Source organism: Amblyomma americanum, chromosome 7 (genome assembly GCF_052857255.1).
Source record: "Amblyomma americanum isolate KBUSLIRL-KWMA chromosome 7, ASM5285725v1, whole genome shotgun sequence".
Taxonomy (NCBI): Eukaryota; Metazoa; Arthropoda; class Arachnida; order Ixodida; family Ixodidae; genus Amblyomma; species Amblyomma americanum.
Genome location: NC_135503.1, coordinates 65,051,542 through 65,068,077, shown reverse-complemented (window position 1 = coordinate 65,068,077; position 16,536 = coordinate 65,051,542). Strand labels below are relative to the sequence as shown.

The 16,536-nt window shown below is 47.1% G+C and overlaps 1 long non-coding RNA gene across 4 annotated transcripts in view; it reads left to right on the top strand.

The window, feature by feature from the left end:
* The window catches only part of LOC144099254 (uncharacterized), a 91,310-nt gene that overhangs the window by 47,085 nt on the left and 27,689 nt on the right, over positions 1-16,536 (top strand). For 2 of the 4 annotated variants that reach the window (XR_013307360.1, XR_013307356.1), the window contains exons 3-4: positions 5,444-5,525; positions 6,718-6,814. This is a non-coding gene — a long non-coding RNA (uncharacterized LOC144099254). Of the gene's footprint in view, positions 1-5,443; positions 5,526-6,717; positions 6,815-16,536 lie in introns of those variants that run through there. The other 2 variants (XR_013307361.1, XR_013307357.1) reach the window with 1 other exon arrangement.

The following is a 16,536-nucleotide window of genomic DNA, read 5'->3' as shown; positions in this document are numbered from 1 at the left end:
CCCAGGCATTAAGTACCAATAAATCAGTTGATCTAACACCAGGCTATAACTAGCCGCAGTTACAGCGTTCACTTCAACCAGTGGCACGGCTCACTCGCCATTTTGATCAGATTCTCGACAGACAGGCAGCGCTCGTACTTTGCATACAATAGCTTCGTAAATGTATCATCTTTTTCGCGGCCACGTCATAGTACGTACCAACGAAGTCATCTCAGGCGAAATCATGTCCGGACATCGGGATATCAACAGGGCGTTGCTACAAATCCTCATGCATCTAATCACTACCATGGTCAACAGTGCTCGCAGTCGTTCCTTGACCCATGCTTTACGGAATCAATTGGTGATGCACTCCAGTCAGTCCATTGCACATGGCCTTAATCATTTCCACGGCAGCAAACAAAAGTATGCGAACCGGAACATCGTCATCCGGTGTTTGAACTGCTGTCAGCATGAGCTGTATGATGTACCGAAGATGGGACATTCTGACCGCATAAAGGACGCCGATATCTGGTGGTTGTATCTTGCACTTGGCGTCTGATGGCGAGAAGAACGTTCTCGGTGCAGCCAGACAAGGCATTACATGGAGCGTTGCACAGTTATGTAGCAGGAATCTTTTCGCCATGTCAGGTTCGAACTCAAAGCCACCTTGCGAACAAATCACGCCCAATACCCATCGCTCGATTGGAACTTATGACCGGTTGGACGCTTGTCGCATGAAAATATAGCAGCACGCGTTACCTAGGCCTTTGTGTTCGATCTTCACCGTACTAAAACGTATCTTCCAAAGCATCGCAGTGTGCGAGACTTGGCGATGACAAAGTGTCACCGCCGGTCACTGCCGTTCTTCCTCGTTCTCAGTAGGATGTCAACGCGAGACCTTGCGCTGTCTTTCACCAATGCCAGTTTCGCCTTTAAAGGCATGCGTTTTCGAAGGAAGCATTTGTAAAAACTGTTCCGTTTAGTCGGCAATAGTGTTGCGTTTGTGGATCCCACATTAATATTTACAGGGAAGGTTGTCACTTGCGCTCGGACGCTCTGTTCCGATTACACGCTTACAGGAAGCGTGTTCCACTTCGGAACGAGTTTATGGTGCCTCCATGTTCTTTATAGCCGAGCTACGCCTGCACGGTTGTTCATTGTATCTGAAAGGCAGTATCATTGCCCAAAAGCATATTTCGGCGGTAGCACCACCGTCATTTGTAATAAACGAGCGGTCGTGAGAACTGCAGCCGATGTAAGTGGGTTTCACTGTAATCAATTATTAAGACGAAAATAGGCTACTGTGTGTCGAAAGCCTATCGCTTCGTAATATATGGAGTTACACAACTCATCGTAAGTATTTGTATTTTGTTGAGCCGGATGCAGCGATGGCGTAGAGGTAGAACATCCGCCTCGCGTGCAGGAGGACCGGGGTTCAAATCCTGGTGCCGCGCAATTCTCCACCGGGTTAAAAAAAAAACCGCGTGTCGATGGAATTGCATAACCAGGCCTGGAGTGCGGCCTTATCTCGGTGACCAGAACCGACAACGCACTCTCTCACCAGAACAGGATTTGGCCACCCTGGTGTAGTACTTGGCCACAACCTTCTATGATCAAACCAATTAACCCTTGGCCCTCAGTCCCCAGCGGCTGCAGAGCAACTGACCACGGCGGCGGTCAGACCTGTGACGCAGCGGAGGGTGCTAAGAATCTCTGGCTCCGGACAGGCCGCCATTGGAATCTGAACCTGGCAACGTTTAACGCTAGAACTTTAGCTAGTGAGGCTAGCCTAGCAGTGCTGTTCGAGGAACTAGCGGGAATTAAATGGGATGTGATAGGGCTTAGCGAAGTTAGGAGGACAGGTGAGGCGTATACAGTACTAAAGGATGGACACATACTGTGCTATCGCGGGTTAGAGGATAGACGAGAACTAGGTGTGGGTTTCCTTATTAATAAGGATATAGCTGGCAACGTAGAGGAGTTCTACAGTATTAACGAGAGGGTAGCAGCTATAGTAATTAGGCTGAATAGGAGGTACAAGCTGAAAGTGGTGCAGGCCTACGCACCCACATCCAGCCATGATGACCAGGCCGTTGAAAGCTTCTATGAGGACGTAGAATCAGCAATGAATAAAGTAAAATCGCAGTACACTGTACTGATGGGTGACTTCAATGCGAAGGTGGGCAAGAAGCAGGCTGACGACCACGCGGTAGGTGACTATGGGATAGGCTCTAGAAATAGCAGGGGAGAGTTATTAGTCGAATTCGCGGATATAAATAATTTACGGATCATGAATACCTTCTTCCGCAAACGAGAAAACGGGAAGTGGACCTGGAAGAGCCCCAATGGTGAGATTAAAAATGAAATCGACTTCATACTATGCACTAAACCTGGCATCATTAAGGATGTGGCCGTCCTCGGAAGGGTGCGTTGCAGCGACCATAGAATGGTAAGGTCTAGAATTAGCTTAGACTTGAAGAGGGAACGGAAGAAGCTAGTGAAGAAGAAGACCATTAACGAGTTAGCCGTAAGAGGGAAAGCACAGGAGTTTAGGATAGCGCTGCAAAACAGATACTCGGCTTTAACTGAGGAAGATGATCTTGATGTTCATTCAATGCACGATAACCTGACATCAATAATTACGGAGTGCGCAGTAGAAGTAGGCGGTAGGACAGTTCGAAAAGATACCGGGAAGCTATCTCAGGTGACGAAAGATCTGATTAAGAAGCGCCAAAACATGAAGGCATCTAACACTACCGATAGAATAGAACTAACGGAGCTATCAAAGTTAATAAATAAGCGCAAGGTAGCCGACATAAGGAAGTTTAAAATGGAGAGAATTGAGCATGCTATAAAGAACGGAGGTAGCCTAAAAACAGTGAAGAGGAAACTAGGCATAGGTAAAAACCAGATGTATGCTTTAAGAGACAAGCAGGGCAATGTCATTAGCAATATGGATAAGATAGTTAACGTAGCCGAAGAGTTCTACACAGACCTGTACAGTAGCCAATGTAATCAGAGCGCTAATGAGAAAGACAGCAGTGCACAGCAATGTCATCCCGCCAGTTACGAAAGGTGAAGTAAAGAAAGCCTTAGAAGCAATGAAAAGGGGAAAAGCAGCTGGGGAGGATCAGGTAACAGCAGATCTGTTGAAGGATGGAGGGGACATCGTGCTAGAGAAACTAGCCACCCTGTATACGCAATGCCTTATGACCTCGACTGTACCAGAAGCTTGGAAGAATGCAAACATTATCTTAATTCATAAGAAGGGAGACGCCAAGGACTTGAAAAATTACAGGCCGATCAGCTTACTATCCGTTGCCTACAAAGTATTTACTAAGGTGATCGCTAATAGAGTCGGGGCAACGTTAGACTTTAATCAACCAAATGATCAGGCAGGCTTTCGTAAAGGATATTCTACAATAGATCATATTCACACTATCAATCAGGTGATAGAGAAATGCGCAGAATATAACCAACCTCTATATATAGCTTTCATTGATTACGAGAAAGCATTCGACTCAGTGGAAACCTCAGCAGTCATACAGGCATTGCGTAATCAGGGGGTAGAAGAGCCTTATGTCAAAATACTGGAAGATATATATAGCAACTGCACAGCTACTATAGTCCTCCATAAAGTCAGCAATAAAATTCCAATAAGGAAGGGCGTCAGGCAAGGAGACACGATCTCGCCAATGCTGTTCACCGCATGTTTGCAAGAGGTATTTCGAGGCCTGAATTGGGAAGAGTTGGGAATAAGAATAAATGGAGAATACCTAAATAATCTGAGATTTGCTGATGACATTGCCTTGCTGAGTCACTCAGGAGGTGAACTGCAAATCATTATCAACGAGTTAGACAGGCAGAGCAGATCGATGGGTCTAAAAATTAACATGCAGAAAACCAAGGTAATGTTCAACAGCCTAGCAAGGGAACAACAGTTCGCAATTGGCAGCGAGAGCCTAGAAATGGTGCCGGAATACGTCTACTTAGGGCAGGTAGTGACAGCTGATCCGGATCATGAGAGGAAGATAACTAGAAGGATAAGAATGGGGTGGAGCGCATATGGCAAATTCTCGCAGATCATGAGTGGCAGTTTACCAATTTCCCTCAAGAGGAAAGTGTACAACAGCATAATCTTACCGGTACTCACCTACGGGGCAGAAACGTGGAGGCTAACGAAAAGAGTTCAGCTTAAGTTAAGGACAACGCAGCGAGCCATGGAAAGAAAAATGATAGGTGTAACGTTAAGAGATCGGAAGCGGGCAGAGTGGGTGAGGGAACAAACACGGGTTAATGACATCCTAGTCGAAATCAAGAGAAAGAAATGGGCTTGGGCAGGGCATGTAATGCGAAGGCAAGATAACCGCTGGTCTTTAAGGGTAACGGAGTGGGTTCCAAGAGAAAGTAAGCGTAGCAGGGGGCGGCAGAAGGTTCGATGGGCGGATGAGATTAAGAAGTTTGCAGGCAAAGGGTGGATGCAGCTGGCAAAGGATAGGGTTAATTGGAGAGACATGGGAGAGGCCTTTGCCCTGCAGTGGGTGTAGTAGGGCTGATGATGATGATGAGTCGGAAGAAATCCGGTGATAATTGAACAAGAGAAATAAACACAAGCAGGTAATAATTACGTGGTAAGTTCTCACTAATGGACAGCTGCCACCACAAATTTTAAGGAAACGGGAACAGTAACAGTCGTGGCTTGCCAGAATAAAAACTGTCGCCTACTTGGTTTTTTCGCATATATTTTCTCTTTTCTCTATCGGACATATAGCATTAGGAAAATTAGCGGCCAACCACCGAACAGGTATCTCCAAAAGTGACTCGAGTACCTGTGGCAGTATTCCCCTTCAAAAGGACATGAGTGGCGTTCCTTGAACCTTTAGCTACACTGAGAGACTTATTCTGTACACGACCGGCTAACAGGTGCGTTAATGGTCATGTTGTGGCCATCGCGTTAATGTTAGATTCATGATGCAGTCCTTATACCTTGCAAATAAACCTGTGGTCTTTGCCTGTACCTTTACGCAAGACAGTTATGAATGTTTGTTTCACGATGTGCGTGCATGGGGTGAGTGATATCTGATTTCTCTCAAAGCGCCACCAGCAACTGCGGGGTTCACAGTAGAGTTCAGCAGCAAACCGTTGACTGCTTTAGATGACAAGTGGAACCAGTGTTACAACATTCATAAAAGCTACGCTAGAGCAAACCGTGCTGTATTGAAAAAAAATGTAAACGCATATTAAATAATTCAGCAATCAAGCTCAACCTATCTAGAGGTGCTAATCTTTAGCGTTTGAGAGTTTTTTTTTTGCGTGTAACTTGTCTTCACAGCCACCGCAGGAAGCAGTTGCAGGTGTAGGTTGAGGGCCACTCTGAGGATTTGCTGGGAAAATTTGTGATATCGGTAAATACAGTGTGAAAAAAAATTCCACAAATTGTTCTTTTTTCTTGTTTCGTTTTCAGAAAGTCTTTTGCCGCCGAGGAGAGCGGTGTATTTATGAGCGTGTCGTGTGCATCAGAGGTCCGTGTCCACCAATTCCTATATGTAAGTGAATTCTCACCAGGCAGGCATTAAAACATGATTAGGAATGTTAATGTAATATTTTGTCCCATGGAGTTTATTTCTTTATTACAATTAATGAAAGCGACACATGAAAAATGGGGGACACCGTAGTAGGGGACTGCTGACACCTAGGTTTCATTATTCTCGCTGAAATTAGTCCATAGGTGTCTTTTTTTTTCATTTAAAGCCCATCGAAATGCTGCCACCGCGGCAGAAATTCGATCCAGAGACAACTGATCGGAACAGAAGTCTAACAGCGAAACCACTGAGTGATCGTGGCGGTTTATGTAATACTTTATTTTAATTACTAGCATCAAATAGCTTGCTACACAACGGCTTTTCTGCATAATTTAGTGAACAGTACGACAGGAGTAACACTTCTACCAGTTCTAACACGTCACTACGCTAGTGGTTATGAAACAAACTATTTTAAGCGTGAAATTAGTTGAGAGGGAGCGAAAATTTTTGGCAAACATTCGACTGGAGCTCACTGCTAGCGGATAGAAACGTTCGCATCGTACATACATCCAGCACGTAAAGCAATTTTCGCAACCCGATGTACTCACGGCATGTGTTACAAACGCTAAATACGCAGTTAAAAACTACCAAACAAGGTCAAGAGCGAGTGGGTTGGCGGTTTTGAAAGCGTTGAAGGGTGTTGCCAGGCTTCGCTGTCAGGGTGTCTAGCCTCAGGGAATCGTGCGTTAATCACTTGTTTATGGAAGCTGCCAGCATCAACTGGCGATGCGCGTGACGCGGGCCCTGTGTCGAGATATGAGGAAACAGTGCAGATATAATCGCTGAGTCCAGCATGTTCTGCCAGATTGCAAAGTACCTCCGGGCGCCGGCTGCGGAAGTAAATATGTAATACATAGTGGCAGGAGTTATCTAAACAGGCGTGGTCGTAAATGAATCTGGTCTTGGGAATTAAATGAGGATGCCATAGCTAATTTGCTTTGATAAGCAACGCCAAATATTTTACTCAACCTCCGCGTTCATCACTTTCTTACATATATGGTCAAACTGGTCTAATCTCTTTCTGAGTGTATATCGTTAAATAAAAGCGGTCTATACACGTGACCGCCAAGAAACTCTTCAGCACATCATACTGTACGTTAGGTGTGCATTTGTTTTTCCATTTGTTTCTGACTCATAATTGCACCATTGTTTGCAGGCGTCTGACGAAGAGCTTCTGGAGGTACTTGGCTCATCAACGAATTCTAAAGGCAGCAGCATGTTACGTTACTTGATTCAATAAAGCGTGCAGAAAAGAGTGATCGTGGCAAGTCTCTTTCCAGGAAATCCAACTTTCCATAAGCACGATCCTTAACTTTACGGCGAAAAACTGTTTATCACACTGTTACAGCTTTCTTATACATGCGTGCAGATGAATAGCCAGTAAGATGGAGACGGAAAAGATAATATGAAACTGGAGCTGGAAACACATTGTGTTTCATTAGAATTTTGTTTAAATATGGGGTTCCGCATCGCTTTAAACCAACGCTTTTTGATCATAACGCATATTTCGCCGATGAAGCCGACACGCAGAGAGCAAATAAGGGGAAAACGAAGGCATGTTAGTCGACAAGTTGTGTATTTGGCTGATTTATTGAATTATTCGTAGCACAACTGGCTGCATGTTCTGAAGAGGTCCTCTCGGTAATATCCCATCCAACCGGCGCGCCGCAACAAGGGGCGCCACATTTCCCTCCCCCAACTTTCAACTTTGAATCCTCCCGTGTTGCGCTTGGGCTGATGAGCGACTTTCAAAGCAGTCTAGAACCATGGTTCTGTTAAAGCACGTGCCGCTAAGTCATAAAGTGCACATAAGCAAGATATGCTATACAGTCAGCAGCTCAAATATTTTCTGAATGGCAGTTCTCGCATTTGTAAGCAATATTTCAGGGCGGCTTTACGGATGGGCGTGGATGTGATCCTCTGGTTCGCATAGCCGGTTCTTCTCTTTGCTTTTTTTTTCTCATAGATTCTAAACTTGGCGCACTATTGTATTTGTCAGTCTGTACAAGCGTCCGAATGTAAAGCCTCGCTACTTGCCGCGAGTTTAAAGCGCAATGCGCCCCTAGCACACTAGTTTCACGATTATATTTGCTTGTTAAATTCGGGCGCGTTAACTCGATTGTTGATCCCTGAAAACGAAACATACGGACACAAAAATTGTTATTAAACTACAGCAAACCTCGCGAAATGTTTGCCCGACGTGTTTTATTTCATGCATGCTGCAATCGTGATAATCATTGAGAACCTTGCGCAAATTTTGGATTGACCCCGAACAGCATCAGTTTCGCCTGCTTTTGTCTCAGATCCGAGGCGAAATTGAACCAAAAAATTACTTTTTGCCCTTCAGGCACTTTCCGAGTGGTTCACGGGAAGGGTGAGAGTAAAGAGTACGGCAATTATTTTCTGCATCTAGCAGGCACGGAACCATAAGTAAGCAGGTTAACGCTGGCAAGACTCAAGCCACAGCGTGCGACATAGAAGACAAGTATCGGTTCGCACGATGCAAGCCTAAGGTTATTTAAAATGCCCCTGACTTGGGGCAAGTCATGCGTAGGACAAACCGGAAATTGTTGTGGACAGGGTGAAAGTGGAGAGGGCGAATGATCGCGCCAGTTCAGTGGAAGTTGAAAGAAGTTTTGACTTTGCTATTCTCCGCGGCCGTTTTAAAGATTGATGTCCCTGATAACGGGCATCCAAAATATTATGACCGTAGTGAATGAAAGATTCGGGAACACTTCGTAATCCTAGAGAAAGAAGCCTGTGCGACCGAGCCGCCTGTCACCATTTTTCCGAAAGAAATCGCACTTCTTGATCAAGAGTTCTCTGATTCAGAAGACTGAAGAGCGGGCTTGTTCGTAACACATCTTTACAAAACAGCGCTGCGAAAATCCAAAGAAGGGGTACGACGACACGTATGCTCGTGTCGTCGTGCGGCTTCTTTGCCCGTGTTTTTGCACGCCTTTCTTTAAAGTTCTGATTCAGGACATGCAGCGAATTTGCTCTTTTTTTTCACTTGTACACACAATTTGCCCTTTTTTTTGCTTGCGTTGTCACTCATTATTACTCTGTCGTTTCTGTTTTACCTGCCTTATCCAGATATTAGCGACTGCGCTGGGAAGGTCCCGTTTGTCATCTTCATACCTAATTGTTCACTTCCCTTTCACTGTTTCGTGTTCATACTCTATGATGAATATCAGAATCTTTGAATATCTGCAAAGTAATGCCGATTGATAAGTCAGACATAGCTGTTTCCATCTTTTTCTTTACTTACCATTCGCGCTACTTAAACCACGATCGTGTTCAATCGGTAGTTTTAAAGTTTCGGATAAATTTTTTTCCTTTGCAACCTAGTGAAGATAACTGGTGCTTGCATTCCATAACTTCGGTTTGTCCAGAAATTCTTTTCGCCCACTAGTTTCACAAGCTAATTGCAGGAAACTCGTGGAATGAGATTTGCTTTGCTGAGCGCCCTCTCAATTTGCAGAGTTGAACGCAGAAATACGCCTTCGCTTCCGGTGATATCACTCCACACGGACGCTTGAGGCTGTCTGTAGTAAAATAATTCGCAGCTCACGCATTGAGAGCGCTAAAAAAACAGCCTCAAACATGCAGTGGACGCACGTGTGCAAGAAAAAGGAACGAGACGCGGCAACAACCCATGGACTTCCATGATGGAGAAAATGGTGGCGCCTGTGAAAGGAGCAACTCTTGAGCGAATTGCGTGTAAGCTAAACCAGCATTACCCAATCAGGGGCAACAGATGAGGCGCCGATTAGCAGGTCTCTCTCAGTAAAAAGAAGTATGATGTGTTTGTGCCGTGGACGCGGCGCCACTAGGCGCCATTTCTTTTACACCAATCGACACCATATATGTTGTGCTCGGAGGAGAGACGAGACCACCGTGGAGAAGACCAAACGTCAACAGCGGCGAGCAAGGAAAGGAGATTACTCCAATGTTTCACTCAGCCAGGGATATATGACACGCACAGACAATACAAGACCACGAGGCTCCCGTTGCCGTCGATAGGCTTCTGCCTCCCAGCACTGTACGGGCCCACTTCCGGACACAGTACTTTGTTGGTATTGCAAGCGAAGGAGCCAACGCTCCTCGCTTTTGGTTCGCCCTTTCGCAGGGTGATGAAAGCTGCTAAGGTGGGTTTGATATAATTGAATAATGTCTTCGTAAGTGTTAGCAACATTAAGTTATGATACATCTGGCTGCTAGTGTCGTGGCGATGCCCGGCAGTTGAGCCCGTGGGCTGACGAGTCTGCGGCCTCCTTTCCCTCTAGTCCCGCATATGCTATGGTCCAGATGACGAAACGTGTGTCCAGACGATCCCGGTACTCGCATCTTTTATATTTTTTATCCGGCCTTTAACGGGGAGTGCCTTCATTCCTTGTGCACGTTCTCGGGCGTGTACCACATAGTGTGGGCATGCCCGCTAACCCTGGTTACCCTTCTTTCCCCTCATTTACCTGGGAGCGCTGGGCGGCTGCCCTGCTCGGCTGTTCTACCTTAGATAGCCAATGAGCTCTCCTGGCTAGGTCACAGGTGTTCCGGACTAAGGACTCCTCCTAGAATTTGTAAGGGGCTGGCACTTAAAGCCAAACCCTTACAGCGTTCACATAGGCACCGACTACAAACTGGTTGAGCGGTGGAAATCAAAACGAATTTCTTACCTTATCAGCTTTGCAGATTTGTAAATGCACAACTAAAAGGATATCAAGAAAGCAGAATGAGGATGCATGTGGAAGGAACAGCGACAAAAACATCACTGAGCTAAACGAAAAAAAAACAAAGATCACGCCAATGAAAACAAAGGAAAACTGCAGACGAGCTACATTGTCACTTCGATTCTAGTTTCAAATGAAACCTTTTTTGACACGAGAATTCGTGCGACGTTTATCCTATGCGCATAGAGACTTCTGCGTAAAAAGCTACCCAACTTCGTTGCCTGTCCTGCCCCCGCACTTGCTCATGCACGTTTTGGTTTAAAGAAAGGATACATAAAAAATTCTTAAACCTATGAAATTTTTTTCTGTGCAGTGAAAAAATCTGCATATAGTCAACGCAGGCAAATTAAACCGTTTACATTCCATTTAACCGCCAAGAAGGATGTTTATTTTGTCGGCAGTAGGACTGTGCTGTGCTTCAATTTTGCTAACCAGCACTGCCAAACCTATGGCCTCGTGTAATTTCTCCTCCCTAAGGAATCATGCTGCGGAAGAGACGTAGTATTCGTAAAATAGACGCGCGCCACCATTCTGTTCGCCACGCAACGGTACAACATGAACTTACGGGGTCTAAGCACGTTATAGATATGCTTAATTGCTCTCTGACTGCGGCAAACAAAAACTTCAGTTCGTGTGCTCCTTGCTGCATATCGTTGAGGTCGCCACGTGGTATCGTTCATTCCAGCAACAGCTGTTTTCTGCGATGAATGGACGAACACGATCTCCGACACCTAAAGAACTGCTGACCCTAGAAAATCTGTCTTTCTTGGGATTTATGAGTGCCACATTTGTGTCTTCCCTTTATACCTGAAGGTATCCAAAACCGCAGGATATTAATGTAAATTAGGGCAGCCACTTTCGCCTCAACCAACGCTTCAGTCTCTCAAACATTATTTAGTCGCCTCCTTGCAGATTCATCCTGAACGCTGCCAGGAGTTCTTCGCCTTCTTTTGGTCTAGGAATGTTAGCAGCGGCACAGACGCCTGGCCGTTCAATCCACTTCGCCGAAGTTCATTTCTCAAGATATATCGTGTAGAATAATCATGACCAGTTCGTTGTGTAGCTCGGGGATGCCAGCAGCAAGCGCTATGGAGTGCACGAGAATTCGATTCGTAGACGTAAAAATAATTCTCGCATCAAGGTCCAATGATAGGACAAAGTGGATACTAAATGTAACCGAAAACAGCTCTGTTCTAAACCATGCTAAGAAGTTAGCAACAGCCAGCCGTCCTATCAAATAGTTTAATTGCAGAATGATTGCAGGATGAACCCAGGAGGCATTTCGGTGAGTTCAAGTACTCAAAAACACCTTTATTTTCTTGTTTCCAACATTACTACCTTGTGCAAGCGTACAGTCCTGACAATGAAGATTAATTTCTCTAGTGAGTGGATAAGGCAAACTGCTCATATTCATTTTTTCCCCTTTATGATGAAGTCACAGAGTGAAGATACGGTTTTCACGTTGCCTGCAGTCGCAACGCCGACGGACGAGGCCGGCTTGATAGGGCCCACTAAATATGGGCTGCGAATCCCCATTAGAGTGCTAGCGTGTTCTCCACAAAATTGGGAACATGCTGCATCCCATGTCGCCCTTTGCCAGATGAGGGAGGCAGGTGTGGAGGTGTCCAGACTGGGAACTTCGAATTTGGCTTCCAAAGACGGTGAAAATTCTGAAGCATAGAAAATAATAATATCGCGCGACCTCCTTGCCCCTGCGAAGGACGTACCACCAAGCCGGGCCGCGTTGGTTTCCGCTTCCGAAGAGCTCGGTACCTCGAGGGGGGGGGGGGGGTGCGGCTGGACGAATCAATCCTGGGTACTGTGAAAGTCCACCTTTCTCTCAAATCAGCGAAAAGGGTTGAAACCACAAGCCTCGCCAGGGGTCCCGGTTGGAGCCGAAAATATGAGAGCGACGGGCTTTAATACCAAGTAACGGCCAGTAGTCAGAAGAAGATAAAAAGCAACTGCTACCAGGTTACGTACTCGTAAAGTAAAAGCCGGCTGATAATTTTTGCCGGTTGCGAAAATCGTGGAAGGGGTCACCGCTGGGTCTAGTACCTTGAAGTAGGCAACGAAGCATCCTCTGGGAGCGCCGAAGCATCCTCTGGGATGTGTGGAAGCGAAGTCCTCTAGGAGATAAAGGTCGAGGCGGAGGCAGTTTGCTTGGGGGGTAGGACAGCAGATAGTTGTCCTCAATATGATTCTCTGTGTAGATGGCTTGGCGCAGAGGTAGAGCATCCACCTTTCTTGCAACAGGACCGGAGCTTGATCCGGAGGCCATGCAAATCTACAAAGGTTTGAAAAAAAATTCCGCGTGTCGATGGCAGTGCATGTCCAGGCCTGGGGTGGGGCCTGATCTCGCTGACCAGAACCAACAACGACTCCCTCAGCGGAACAGGATTTGGCCACGATGGTGTGGTACTTGGCCTCAACCTTCCATGAACAAACCAATTAACCCTCGGCCCTCAGTCCCCAACGGCTGCGGAGCAACTGACCAAGGCGGCTGTCCGACTTCTGACGCAGTAGAGGGTCCTAAGAATCTCTGGCTTCGGATAGGCCTTCATTGGAATCCGAACCTGGCAACCTTTGACGCTGGAACCTTATGTTTGGCTAGCCAAGCAGTGCTTCTCGAGGAACTAGCGGGCATTAAATGGGATGACATGGCGCTTAGAGGAGGACAGGTGAGGCGTTGTCACGGATCTGTCCGGAGAACTCTCGGACCGAAAGAATGGACTATGCAACGAGTGTACCCACACAAACGCACATTTAATACACTCTACGTGACACACACACACTAGAACACGAAACTAACAAAACTAACACAACACACAAAGACTATAAATACTCACGACCCGGGCACACTGCACCAGCGTCTACTACTAGCGTTCTGCTATTAGCTGTCGGCGTTCGTGATCACGGTTGGTTCGGTGCGGCTGCGGCGTTGTATGGATCCCGTAGCCGGCGTCGAGGCGGCGTTCGGCGTGCTTGGGCTGGCGTTGCTGGCGACGTCGTACAAGCTCCCTGTCCCAGCGCACGTGGAGGTGATGCCGGCGTTGTTGGCGTTGGTGGCGGCGTCGCTGGCTGCGTCGTACAAGCTCCAGGTCCAAGCGCCCGTGGAGGTGATGCCGGTGTTGTTAGCGTTGGGGGCACCACCCGGATGGGTGGCAACACCGCTGGAGACACCGCTTGACGTAGCAGGTGGTAGCGTCCTCTGTTGACTCCTCGGAACGGGCTCAGGCACGGCGGGAAGTCCACGATGCGATGTCGTAGAACGCGAGCTCACCGGAGCAGTAGCCGGCGTCGCTCCCATCCAGCCGACGTGTCCCTGACCTGCTGGAGTATCCGCTTCTCTGCTGTTAACCCCTGTGCCTCGCTCTCACACGCCCTTTTATTGCCTCCGTGTTAGTCTACGTATGCCTTGTCGTCGTCTTCTTCTCTTCTCCACCAATAATCTCTCTCCACCTCACCGAATGCTTCTCCACCAATCATCTCCTGCGTTTTTGTTCCCACAGAACGTGGGCACCTCAGCAACATCGCCTGTTTCCTCGGCCCCTACAGAACAAGCTGCCCTGGGGGCGTTCCGCCGTACGGGACCTAGTTCTTCATATTTCTTCAACATATTAACATGGAAAACCCTCTTAGTGCCATCTATCAATACCTCATAATCCATGTTCTTATGCTTCCGCGTCACAAGGTACGGGCCCTTGCATTGCATCATTAACTCATGATCCATGGGTAGCAACACAAGAACCCTGTCGCCCGGATTCAGATTTCTGTTAATGGCTTTCTTTTCATAACATCCCTTGTGGCGTTCACGCGCATTTTCCAGGCTTTTATGTGCAAGCCTGCATGTTTCCTTCAACCTATCCCGCAACTCAAACATGTACGTATATGTGGTCTTGAGATCTGATGCAATTTTTTTATTAGTCCAACTCTCCTTGAGTATTGCAAATGAACTTCTAACGGTTCTCCAATATAGCATCCCGAAAGGCGAGAAACCAAGACTCGTTTGTGGTACTTCGCGGTAAGCGAACAAAAGAGCTGGGAGATATCTATCCCAATCAGTAGGTCTCTCCTGGCACATTTTATTGATCATATTTTTGAGGGTGCCGTTGAACCGCTCTACAAGCCCATTACCCATGGGATGGTAAGGCGTTTTCAGTAATTGCCTCACTGACACAAGGCGGATAACATCCTTCATTAGTTCCGATGTGAAGTTCGAGCCCCGGTCACTCAAATCTTCCCTCGGGAACCCATAACGCGAAAACATTTCCACAAGACCCTCCGCCACTTGGACACTGTCAATAGTTCTCAGTTGAATAGCGTCAGGATAACGAGTGGCCACGTCAACTAGAGTAAGCACATATCTATTGCCTTTGGCAGATACTGGAGAGATTGGCCACACAATGTCAATAGCCACTCGCCGAAACGGTAGGTCGATGGCTGGCATCTTGTCCAGAGGTACGGGACCAACTCTTCCCTTCGAAACTGTGCGCTGGCACACATCACATGAGCGATCAAAGCGCTTAACATCACTCTGAACACCCGGCCAGAAAAACTCCTCGGTGATTCTAGACACCGTTTTTTGAACACCCTGGTGTCCGGCCATAATGGCGTCATGTCCTAAGCGTAGCACGGTCTCTCGCATATTTCTCGGTAACACCAGCTGTTGGACCCGCCTTCCTGAACTAAATGTGCATTCCCTGTGCAAAAGACCATTTACCAATTGATACGCGAATGATGTCCGACTCTTCTTTCTATTCACCTTTTTCCCGACTCTTTGGAAGCCGGTCTTCAAGCTCGTGTCTTCTTTTTGCCTAATTGCCATTTCGCCCGATGTTACGCTCAGGCACATCGTAACAAAAGTAGAGAGCGGACGCTACGTTGCTCGGGCTGTCGCTTGAGTTCTTGTCTCCACTGCCATCTAGAAACTGACTGCACCCGTCTGAGCTGTCGCAGGCCTTTCCTCCTTTGGATGTTCTTTAACGTCGAGCATCCTCCACTTGGGATCGAGGTCTTCGACACCTCTTGCACCCGTAATGTTCCCCAAGATGAGATCGTAGATGGGTTGGCCTACGCATTTTGCCACTACCTGCCCAGTATAATATGGCGTGGACACTAGAATCCTTGCTTCATGAAGGTACCTTACTATGCTATCTACAAGAGTGACGACCGACGCTTCCCCTTTAAGATCCTTGTCCTTCACCAGGCTTCTCCGAACCAAGACTGTGTTGGCTCTGCTGTCTTTAAGCACCTATATAGGACGATCCCCTATTTGCCCAACCACCACTGGCATTGCTGCTTTCGACTTGGGTGTTCTCCTCACTGCCTCATTTTCCAGCGGCGTTAGCTCTCCTTTCAGCTGTGAAACTTCAGATGGCGTGGCAAGTTCTACCCTTGAGTCGACAACGCATGCAGCTCGGTCCTGCGTTCTGTATCGGCACTAATCCAGAGTATGACCCCTCCTCATTTAACCTTGACACACAATCTGTGTTTTTTGGGCAGCGCTACTAGTCCGACAGTACGGTGCACGGTGTCCCACCTTGCCGCAAAGAAAACACCTTACTGGCACCTTAGATGAACCGCCATATACTCTTGGTTTTGCCGCATCTGTCTCTAAGGTCTTTTGGGTTTCCTCCTTTGCCTTACTCAAATTTCTTAACCCTTGAGCCTCGAGGAATTGGTCTGCAGTGTCGGCTAACTCTTCCAGCGAACACAACTTTCTTTCAGGAATAGCGCCAGCTTTGAGCTGCAACACGCTAAAAATTGCTCTGTGAACAGCTTGTCACGCACACCTTCAATACTCTTTTCTGTGTTTGACATATCAAGCCACCTATCAAAACAGTTGGTCAGCCTGCAGGAAAACAGCTTAGCGGTTTCCGAATCCTCAGGTTTCGCGGTGCGAATTCTCCCATGAAAGCCCTCTGCCGTAAGCCTGTATCTTTGGAGGAGTGCCTTTTTAACTTTCTCGTAGTCTATGGAATCAGCAGCAGGCATCCTTCCAAACACATTCAGCGCCTTTCCGACTAAACACAGGCTTAATGCCATGCCCATTCACTGCGTTCCCAGCCTTGCCCCAAAGCTATCCGCTCGAACCGTTGCAGATATGGATCCAAATCATCTCTCTTGTCATCAAAAGGAGCCATCAGCTTCCTTGGGCAAACTCTGGCCGGTCTAGGAGATTCTGTACCCACTAAGGAACACTGATCATTGTCCATGATCTCCTCATACCCTCCCGCGAC